The 9906-nt window shown below is 47.2% G+C and overlaps 2 long non-coding RNA genes across 2 annotated transcripts; both read left to right on the forward strand.

The window, feature by feature from the left end:
* Positions 1-408: 408 nt before the first annotated feature.
* Positions 409-1167, forward strand: LOC121968378. The gene is made up of 3 exons (XR_006108133.1): positions 409-742; positions 836-926; positions 1120-1167. It is a non-coding gene; the product is annotated as an uncharacterized LOC121968378 (long non-coding RNA).
* Positions 1168-8508: 7341 nt separating this feature from the next.
* Positions 8509-9532, forward strand: LOC121968456. Its single transcript, XR_006108182.1, has 3 exons — positions 8509-9107; positions 9201-9291; positions 9485-9532. It is a non-coding gene; the product is annotated as an uncharacterized LOC121968456 (long non-coding RNA).
* Positions 9533-9906: the final 374 nt, after the last annotated feature.

Here is a 9906-nt window from a genome sequence, read left to right on the forward strand (position 1 = left end):
GGCGAATATGATTAAGGGAATTTTCCGGAATTTTTGGAAATTTTTCGGGAATTTTTCGGAGCTCGTACGGACGAGTTAACGGGGATAAAAACGGGGCCCGGAAAAAACCTGTTTAGGCTACCCCATTTTAACGAGGAATTTTTTTCTTTATAAATTCCTTATTTCTTTTCTTTTTCCTCATTTATATTTTTCTTTCTTCCTCGTTACTGTGCCCGTGCCCGAGCCCTCATTCTCTCCTCTCTTCTTCTCCCTTTCGCCGAGCCGAATTTGCCCTAACCGCCGGCCATCTGGCGGTTCTCCTTCTCCTCCTCTCCTCTGCCGCCCCAGCCGACGCCGAGCGTCGCCTACTCGCCGGCGCCTCTCCTCACTGACGCACGACGCCTTCCCCTTCCATGCCCTAGCGCCGGTGCCGCCACCACAGTCGACGCCGAGGATTTCTTCTCTTCTCCTCTCCCTGCTTTAATCGGCGCCGCAACATCCGCCGCCGAGGCCTTAATTCCTCTGCTGCCGAAGCCCTAGCCTTTGCACAGTGCCACTGCCGCGGCATCTTCTGCCGTAGTTTCCGGCCGATTTCCCCACTCACTGGAGTAGGCTACGGTTTCCAATCAGTGACACTCTTCACCAGAGAGTAACCTGCCAATGTGGTTAGGAGTATTTGAGTGGAGATTTTGACCCCCACCTTGCTGCAATCACTGGATCCGGCAGTAACTTCAGCCACAAACCTTGATCCAGCAGTATTAGGGTAAGGAATTTGGTGATTTAATATTTATGTGAGTGAAGGATAAATTGACACATAATTAATTGATAATTATTTGATCATTAGGTTTGTTGGCAGCGACCCTTTGATTTACAGCAGCAATTAATCTTTGCTAGCAGTAGAGTTTTGTTTTCCGGCAGCAGCTTGGTCTAGCAGCGGTTGATTTGAGGTAAGGTTTATGGTTTCGATCTTTGTGTTAGATTATTGCTAGTTGTGTTAGCAATAATTATTGATTTAGGTTTATAAGTTGTATAACGGTGTAATTGGGGTTAATGTAACTAACCCTAACTGGTCAGTGGATTAGGAATTAGTTTAGCTATTTGTTTAAAATTGAATTAGCTAAACTGTGCGATTTAACACAGGACTTTGACGCGAGACGAGTATCTCGGAGTCAGATCGGACCTTTCTATTTTCGGAGGCGGGTACTTTTGACTATTTGTCTTTGATATGCTTAGTAATGAAAATAATATGTTGCATTAATTGTGTTTCCTATTTATTTCGGTTAATCACTGCCCAATACATGTTACCTGTTTGATTGATTGTTTGATTGCATCTCGTATTGGTCTTGTACCTGATCTATCATGCTCATGGGTAGTGATATAACCACGTTTCACATGTTCAGGACCTAGGTTTGATACCTTATTGATCAGTATATCTTGATATGATTCATTCGCTTTGGTGCACATTATGATATGTCCAGAGGTTGGATTAGTATATTACCATGCTTAGTGACATGCACCATTTGCATGATCGCATGCTGTGCGATAGATTGCTCCATTATTGTCGAGCACATTGCCGTTTCATCACCGCTCGTTGTCCGCAGACGCCATGGGTAGCGAGATACAGTGGTAGCACGTCTTGACTCTTCCTAGGTGCCGATCCACCTGTGGGTAGTGTGACGCAGCTGTAGCACGTTAGAGATTCCTCCCGTCATAGCGTCCAGTGAGAGCATTGCGCGCCCCCATTTATGATTTGGGGTAGAGTGCGTATGTACTCGACAAGATCCCGTCCACTCGATCACCATCGGAGTAGTGTTCGAGTGCCGCTGTCACCCTACCCACTTGGTCCCACTTTTGTTGTGAGTTGACTGACTGGCGTCATGACATTGGCATCATATGCATGATGCATTTATTGTTTGTGTTTGTGTTTGTTGCACTTATATGCTGCACATTGCTTGGATACCTTGATTGACATGCATACAGGTCTTCTATACCTTTTGGATTGTTTGTCCTTTTACCGGGTCCTGGTTAGTACAGATTTCTCTCCTGTCTTCTTCGGTTTGTAGTTACCTTTATCTTTATCAGGAGACTGTACGCATGATTAGTGCTAGGTGTTATTTCTTTACTTTGCATATCAATTGTACCTGCTGAGTGTTGGACTCACCCCGCCTCCATTGTTGTTATTTTCAGGTTGATGCTGTCCGGAGGGAGTTCCAGTCGCTAGTCCTCACTGCACGTAGTGCTGGTCCTGCAGACCTCCAGGATATGTTTGGTTTTCTTTGGTTTCTTTTTGTTCTAGACTGTTTGAACTCGTTATGTTCTGGATTTATTTGCTTATGGACATGATATAGATTTTATTATACTGATGAATTTGGATTTGGTTTTTATTCTACTACATGCCTGCCTGGATGGCAGAAGAGGTGAGTTCGTCGGTTTTGAGCTTTACGAGTGTAGTTGAGTAGGGTGGTTTTTGAGTCAGAGTATTATTACTGCGTGGTTGTGTCAGCCAGAGGCTGAATATATATATAAACTGCGTGGTGATTGATTTTTATTATTGTTATGATTCCAGCCGCATGTGGCTGAGTATTTAGTGCTTGTAGAAAATTTTTGATTGTTCGCCGTACAGGGGAGATGCTACCGAAATTTTCTCGGACAGGGACTCCTCTGGGGCGTGACAATTTAGTGGTATCAGAGCCCAGTTTTACGATCTTTTATTTCGTATTAGGATTTTCGGGATTTATCTGATACCAATTTATTTGGTATCAGAGCGGGTTATGATACTTGCTTTTGGTTTTCTGGAGATTTATCGGATACCGGTTGTTGGTATTCAGGATTTTTGGGTTAGCCAGGTTTGCGAGTCAAACTGGGCATTATCGGATTTTCGATATGGTTATGTTTCGGATTTCTGTTTCGGATTTATTTGGATTTCCGGCGATATGTACGTTCGGAATTTTGAGGTCAAATTGGGGACTGGACAGCGACGGAACATCTCCAGACAGCAAATAGGTATGTTGTTATTTTATGGTTGTTATATTGGTATTGATATCTGTAATTTAATTTAACAGATATGAGACGATCTACTCGTATTGCTGCGAGACGTGGTGCTGGACGACCACGTGCGAGGACCACGGGATCTCTGGATATGCCAGAGATGCCCACTGTTAGTGAGCCTGTCAGTCAGGGACAGACTCAGGATGCAGCGGGAGCATCGGGCTCTCAAATCCCGATAGCTCCTGTAGAGATACCTATTTTGGCCACACCGACGGTATCCACGCCTACCCTGTTTACAGTACCATCAGGAGTACCATTGGTGTACCCGACATCTGCTCCAGCGCAGCCTACGGCGTATTCAGTGCCACCACCACTTGGATCTACTGTGTATCCTATACCAGTGGCACCTGTACCCCCAGTGCCTACAGTAGCAGCAGCTGCTCCACATCCGGTACCTTTTTCTACCGTACCTCCAGTTGCCACCACTTTTGTTCCCCAGGCAGTACCACCGACGGCTTATGCTCCGGTATATACAGCAGCATCGGGAGTTCCTCCTCCGGTCTATTCCGCGGTACCACCTGTAGTATCAGCTCCAGTGTTTCCGCCAGTTCCTGCAGCCGTCCCGACACAGATCACTGATATTGTCGCTGCACGAGCTAGGATTCTAGCACTGGCCGAGTCGATGAAGACTCGTTTCACTCTTTTTCGCGGAGATCTCGATCCGAGTATGGCTCTGTCATGGATAGAGACTATGGAGCAGACTTTCTTCTATATGGCTTGCTCCGAGTGGGAGAAAGCAGAGCTGGCTGCCTATCATTTACGGGATGAAGCTAATACCTGGTGGGTTACACAGCGTTCTATTATTGGTGAGCACAATGTCACGTGGACCAGGTTCAGAGAGGCTTTTGAGAGCCGCTTCTTTCCATTGTCTTATCAGATGGCTCACCGACAGGATTTTATGAGTCTGAGGCAGAATAATCGCTCAGTGACCGAGTATAATACTGAATTCCTCCGGTTGGCTCAGTTTTGTCCAAAGTTAGTTGCGGAGGACAGAACTCGCATGATGCAGATTATACAGGGATTGGATGGTTATCTGCATGTACAGCTTGCCGGATTAGGGATTACATCTTACTCTGATGCATTGAATCGAGCTTTGATGATAGAGTTAGCTCGGCAGACAGCATATCCGGACAGGAAAAGAAAGCATACGGGTCAGACATCAGGGCAGGTCCAGCAGACACAGGCGACAGGACAGCATCAGAGTAGTCGCAGACGATCAGGTCAGAGTTCTTCTGGGGTTTCTCGTAGGCCTCAGAAGTCAGGACAGTCTTCCTCAGGACGTTTCCGGTCTCCTCGGCAGGATCGGAAACAATCCACCAGCGATATACAGTGTTTCCGATGTGGTTCCAGAGATCACATCACTTCAGCCTGCACTCTGGAACAGTCAGTTTGCTTTTATTGCAAACTGCCTGGGCACCAGAGCCGAGATTGTCAGCTGAAGGCTCAGCACACGGCTTCAGGAGGGTCAGAGCAGAGGGGACAGTCTAGTCAGTCAGTGTCTCGACGAGGAGGGCGGAGATTCACACCCTCACAGCGTCAGCAGCAGCAGCAGCATTTGGCATGCTTGGACAGGAGTACTCCAGTGCTTCTGTAGCACCCCAGAGTTTTGCTCCAGGACCTTATTATCCGACTCAGGGGCAGTATCAGACTCAGTCCCAGCCAGCTGCACAGTATCAGTCACCATCCTCTCAGTCTTATCTGGCACATAGTCCAGCAGCGCCTCAGTGGCAGGCTTCTGCCCAGCCGCAGCAGCCGCTGGCAGTGTTACCACCTCCTCCTCCGCCAGAGACTGGTCGTGTTCATGCGATTACCAGAGAGGATGCTCAGCGGGCCGACGGATCCGTTTTCCGCGGTACGATTTCTATTTATGCATTTACTGCTGATATTTTGATTGATACTGGTAGTTCGCATTCTTTTATATCCCGTACCTTTATGCGGGAGATTGGTAGATTACCTACTGTTAGACTGCAGCGGTTGACCGTCTCCCTACCGTCCGGTGATACTTTAGACGTCACCCAGGAGATCAGAGGTTGCCCGTTAGACTTTGGCAACATGATACTTACGGTAGATCTTCTAGTATTGGAGATGGTCGAGTTTGATATCATTCTTGGCATGGATTGGCTGTCAGTATATCATGCTACCGTTGATTGCCAGACGAGGGTGGTCACCTTCCGGCCTCCGAACCAACCCTCGTGGAGTTTCACTGGCATCAGAGACGACGACATCTCGATTATTTCGGCGATTCAGGCGCGGTTGTCATGGTTTTCTGTTATCGTTGATCAGTACTGAGGACAGTAGTAGTTCGCAGCTCTCCGACGTTCCTGTTGTCCGGGAATACCCAGATGTATTTCCAGAGGAGCTGCCAGGTTTGCCTCCCAGAAGGCCAGTGGAGTTCGCTATTGAGCTGATTCCGGGAACCGCGCCGACATCGAAAGCTCCGTATCGTATGGCACCAAAAGAGTTGAACGAGCTGAAGGTTCAACTCCAGGAGCTTTTAGACAGGGGATTTATTCGCCCTAGTGTTTCACCATGGGGTTCTCCAGTTCTGTTTGTCAAGAAAAAGGATGGTACCATGAGGTTATGTATTGACTACAGGCAGCTGAATGCAGTGACCGTCAGAAATAAATATCCATTACCACGGATTGAGGATTTGTTTGATCAGCTCAGAGGTACATCAGTGTATTCTAAGATTGATCTGCGATCCGGATATCATCAGCTGAGAGTCAGAGATTCTGATATCCAGAAGACAGCTTTCCGTACCAGATACGGTCATTATGAGTTTTTGGTAATGCCATTTGGGCTTACCAATGCTCCAGCGGTGTTTATGGACTTGATGAACCGTATTTTTCTGGAGTATCTGGATCAGTTTGTTATCGTTTTCATTGATGACATATTGGTCTACTCTCGGCACAGCATCTTCGCACAGTCTTGGAGATTCTTAGACGGCATCAGCTGTACGCGAAGTTCAGCAAGTGTGCATTCTGGTTATCTTCAGTTGGTTTTCTTGGACACGTGGTTTCTAGCAGAGGTATTTCAGTTGATCCTCAGAAGATCGAGGCTGTCACCGGTTGGGAGCAGCCGAAGTCAGTTCAGGAGATTCGCAGTTTTCTAGGATTGGCCGGATATTATCGACGTTTTGTCGAGGGCTTCTCGCGTATTGCTATGCCACTGACACGTCTTACCCGGAAAGGCGTGAAGTTCGTATGGTCCGAGGATTGCGAGACCAGCTTCCAGGAGCTGAAGCAGAGATTAGTGTCGGCTCCAGTTTTGGTTTTACCTTCTGGAGAGGATGGATTTGTACTCTACACCGACGCGTCTCTACAGGGTTTGGGCGCTGTTCTGATGCAGCACGGCAGAGTAGTCTCTTATGCTTCGCGTCAGCTGAAGGAGCATGAGAAGAACTACCCAGTTCATGACTTGGAGTTAGCTGCCATCATCTTTGCTTTGAAGCTTTGGCGTCATCATTTATACGGTATCACATTTGAGATTCTCACTGATCATAAGAGTCTCAAATACATTTTCACTCAGAAGGAGCTTAATCTCCGACAGAGGAGATGGATGGAGTTCCTGAAGGACTACGATTGTACCATTAGCTACCACCCGGGGAAAGCTAATGTGGTTGCAGATGCGCTCAGCAGGAAGTCCAGAGGGACTTTAGCTTGCCACCGGACTTCAGTCACGGACTTGATTCAGAGTTTCTCGGAGTTAGATCTTGAGGAGCAGGGACCGACAGAGCAGGGTATTCTGGTTACCATGGTTGCTCAGTCGTCGATCAGGACGAGGATCCGAGAGGCACAGGCCGATGATCAGCATTGGCAGTCAGATAGCTTCCGGGCAGCAGACCGAGTTTACACGAGACGAGGAGGGTATTATATTCTTCCGAGGCAGATTATGCGTACCTCAGTCTCATCCGGTCTTACAGGAGCTACTTCAGGAGGCACACCGTTCTCGATTTGCGATCCATCCAGGCGGGACCCGTATGTATCGAGACTTGAGGCGTTCCTATTGGTGGAACGGCATGAAGAAAGACATCGCGGATTTCGTAGCTAGATGTCTTGTCTGTCAGCAGGTGAAGGCTGAACACCAGAGACCTGCAGGATTACTTCAGCGGATTCCTATTCCTGAGTGGAAGTGGGATCACATTACCATGGACTTTGTGGTAGGGTTGCCGAGGACACGACGAGGCCATGACGCGATTTGGGTAATCGTTGATCGATTAACCAAATCCGCGCACTTTTTAGCGATTCGGAGGACTGATCCCCTGGATCGATTAGCAGATTTGTATTGTCGAGAGATTATCAGACTACATGGTGTTCCGTTGAGTATTATTTCGGATAGAGATCCACGGTTTACGTCTCGTTTCTGGCAGAGTCTGCAGCAGGCCTTGGGCACACAGCTCCGTTTCAGTACAGCTTTTCATCCACAGACAGATGGACAGTCAGAGCGGACCATTCAGACTTTAGAGGACCTGCTGAGGTCATGTGTTATGGATTTCGGAGGCAGTTGGGAGGACCATCTGCCGTTGGTAGAGTTTGCCTACAACAACAGCTTCCATTCGGCTATCCAGATGGCACCGTTTGAGGCGTCGTTATACCTTACTTTAAAACCTTAGATTTTAAGATGATTGTTGGGACCTCTAGAGTTCAAGATTGTTGTCCGTACTATCGACGGAGGATGGCGAGGCGCAGGATCGCTGGAAGAGTTACTACTGATCGGAGACGCAGACCACTAGAGTTTTCTGTTGGTGACCATGTGTTTCTATGAGTTTCACCCACGAAAGGGGTGAAGAGATTTGGCCTCAGAGGTAAGCTAGCTCCGCGGTATATTGGTCCTTTCGAGATCTTGGAGAGGATCGGAGCAGTAGCTTACCGATTGGCACTACCACCGTCCCTGTCAGGCGTCCATGATGTATTTCACGTATCTATGCTGAGGAGATACGTACCTGACCCGACACATGTGCTGGCAGATATTCCAGTTCCAGTTCAGCCTGACATTACTTATGAGGAGGTTCCGGTACGGATTATCGACCGGAAAGAGCGTCAGTTGCGGAACAAGACTATCCGACTGGTTAAAGTCGGATGGCAGCATCATTCAGACGAGGAGGCTACTTGGGAGCTTGAGGATACGATCCGAGCTCGATATCCCCATCTTTTCACTTGAGGTATGTGATTCAGTTTACCGTTCAGCATTTATACTTCCTGTCTATTGTTAGTACTTGCTGATGGTAGATAACGAAATTTGGGGACCAAATTTTTATAAGTGGGGGAGAATGTAAAATACCGGAAATAGGCGAATATGATTAAGGGAATTTTCCGGAAATTTTGGAAATTTTTCGGAAATTTTTCGGAGCTCGTACGGACGAGTTAACGGGGATAAAAACGGGGCCCGGAAAAAACCTGTTTAGGCTACCCCATTTTAACGAGGAATTTTTTCTTTATAAATTCCTTATTTCTTTTCTTTTTCCTCATTTATATATTTCTTTCTTCCTCGTTACTGTGCCCGTGCCCGAGCCCTCATTCTCTCCTCTCTTCTTCTCCCTTTCGCCGAGCCGAATTTGCCCTAACCGCCGGCCATCTGGCGGTTCTCCTTCTCCTCCTCTCCTCTGCCGCCCCAGCCGACGCCGAGCGTCGGCCACAAGGGCTCTCTGTGCCCTAGCGTCGGCCGCCGCCGCCGCATCTTGCCCTACTCGCCGGCGCCTCTCCTCACTGCCGCCCGACGCCTTTCCCTTCCATGCCCTAGCGCCGGTGCCGCCACCACAGTCGACGCCGAGGATTTCTTCTCTTCTCCTCTCCCTGCTTTAATCGGCGCCGCAACATCCGCCGCCGAGGCCTTAATTCCTCTGCTGCCGAAGCCCTAGCCTTTGCACAGTGCCACTGCCGCGGCATCTTCTGCCGTAGTTTCCGGCCGATTTCCCCACTCACTGGAGTAGGCTACGGTTTCCAATCAGTGACACTCTTCACCAGAGAGTAACCTGCCAATGTGGTTAGGAGTATTTGAGTGGAGATTTTGACCCCCACCTTGCTGCAATCACTGGATCCGGCAGTAACTTCAGCCACAAACCTTGATCCAGCAGTATTAGGGTAAGGAATTTGGTGATTTAATATTTATGTGAGTGAAGGATAAATTGACACATAATTAATTGATAATTATTTGATCATTAGGTTTGTTGGCAGCGACCCTTTGATTTACAGCAGCAATTAATCTTTGCTAGCAGTAGAGTTTTGTTTTCCGGCAGCAGCTTGGTCTAGCAGCGGTTGATTTGAGGTAAGGTTTATGGTTTCGATCTTTGTGTTAGATTATTGCTAGTTGTGTTAGCAATAATTATTGATTTAGGTTTATAAGTTGTATAACGGTGTAATTGGGGTTAATGTAACTAACCCTAACTGGTCAGTGGATTAGGAATTAGTTTAGCTATTTGTTTAAAATTGAATTAGCTAAACTGTGCGATTTAACACAGGACTTTGACGCGAGACGAGTATCTCGGAGTCAGATCGGACCTTTCTATTTTCGGAGGCGGGTACTTTTGACTATTTGTCTTTGATATGCTTAGTAATGAAAATAATATGTTGCATTAATTATGTTTCCTATTTATTTCGGTTAATCACTGCCCAATACATGTTACCTGTTTGATTGATTGTTTGATTGCATCTCGTATTGGTCTTGTACCTGATCTATCATGCTCATGGGTAGTGATATAACCACGTTTCACATGTTCAGGACCTAGGTTTGATACCTTATTGATCAGTATATCTTGATATGATTCATTCGCTTTTGTGCACATTATGATATGTCCAGAGGTTGGATTAGTATATTACCATGCTTAGTGACATGCACCATTTGCATGATCGCATGCTGTGCGATAGATTGCTCCATTATTGT

The sequence above is a fragment of the Zingiber officinale genome, chromosome 1B (assembly GCF_018446385.1).
Source record: "Zingiber officinale cultivar Zhangliang chromosome 1B, Zo_v1.1, whole genome shotgun sequence".
NCBI classification, from domain to species: Eukaryota; Viridiplantae; Streptophyta; class Magnoliopsida; order Zingiberales; family Zingiberaceae; genus Zingiber; species Zingiber officinale.